Below are 1609 nucleotides of genomic sequence, written 5' to 3'. Positions count from 1 at the left end.
GGTTACCATGCTTTTCCGAAGAATTGCGAATAATGGCATTGTGAACGTTTCCCTAGTACACGAAAATTAAGATGATTTATGGCGTAGTTGGTACTATGCAAGTGTGCTCGTAGTATATATCTGCCCCAAGATGATTTAAAAAAGGCTCGGGAAATGTCGCTCTCGTCGAGTTAATTCCACCTATTGTGGACCACATAAATTTGTTTTACTCACTTCTAGCCTTCGCCGTGGCCGTGCTGCGCGTTGCGCACAGGCGTGGCGGTTTTTTTTTTATTTAAACATTGGTAGTCTTCGTGTTTCGGTGGCTCTCTTCATATGGCCATTGTCTGCATTCAAAAAAAGTGCTAAGGTTTTTTTCTTTTCTTCTACGATGCCGATTACATACGGTGACAAGCGATCTCTACTTGTTTAAAGCTAACATAAACTTGATGCCGACTAAATGCTTGTACGTCGCGTCCCGATGCCGCATTGCGTCTTCGTCAGGGCTGTTCTGTTCTGTTCTAATTGTATTGCTGGGGAGAGTTTGAGGTCCATACTGCCTCGGCTATTGCATATCAATAAGTTCTGCAGAGAAAAAAATAAAAAAGTATAATACTAAATGGTGCCCAGAATTAAAAATCAGCAAAAAAAACATAATAGCACACCAAAACCAGTTATAACATGTCAATGTACAGTTTACTTGTAGCAGTTCCCACTGTCATAAAATATTCAATACACGCCCACGTTTCCATTTCTACTCTCAGTATATGCACTAACAAATCATTTCATATAAGCAAACCTCTAGCCGTATATCACAAGCGCTTATTTAGTCCAATCACCACTAAGAAGTCAGGCAGGAACATTTCGCCTTTTTCTGAAGATTCATATCAGGCCGTGGTCCCAGTGATTTCTTCAATGTGAGAGACCGTCATTCTAAACTTGCTAGTTTCTTCCTTAAATTATCTCTTTCATTTGCGTACTTTACGCACTACAATAGGTTATGGCGAACATTTTGTTCTGCATGACCACAATGGCATTCCGAGTATTTATATCGATGTATTTTGTGCAGGAAGCCGTTCGTGTAGGGTACTTCCAATTGAAGTGTGTGGATTAACATCTCTAATTGTTTTGGGAGATCTGTCGCTATTGAAAATTTTCTGTGGGGATCAACTTCATAGAGTACTGATTGCTTTCACTTAGGGCTATCAAACCACTTCTTCGTAGAACAACGGTCAGCTCCTTGTGTTATAAAATGACGGACATCCTCTTTGAGACTGCGAATACTCTCTCCTTCTCTCAGAAATCTTGAATCTTCCATTCGTTCAAGTCTTTCCGACCACCAGCTCGTAAAGCAAGCCAGTATACGATGACGGATACAAATTTTGAAGTTCCTATGGCCATGAAACAGCTACGACCACAAAATTCTAATCATGAAAATCGGGATGATTATTGACAAAAACCTGGTACTCTTTTGTTGCTAGTAAAGAAAAAAATGTGCGTCAATAGTGGTACCGAACATCCATTACAAGACGCATGATTGGTACCCCTCCTTTTTTGAAATATGCACCCCCCTCCCTTTCTATCTGAGCATTATTTATTCTTAACAATGTTTGCCTCGGCGCAAAACTCC

Source organism: Rhipicephalus microplus, chromosome 4, assembly GCF_043290135.1.
Source record: "Rhipicephalus microplus isolate Deutch F79 chromosome 4, USDA_Rmic, whole genome shotgun sequence".
Lineage (NCBI taxonomy): Eukaryota > Metazoa > Arthropoda > Arachnida > Ixodida > Ixodidae > Rhipicephalus > Rhipicephalus microplus.
This window is presented reverse-complemented; position numbering follows the sequence as displayed.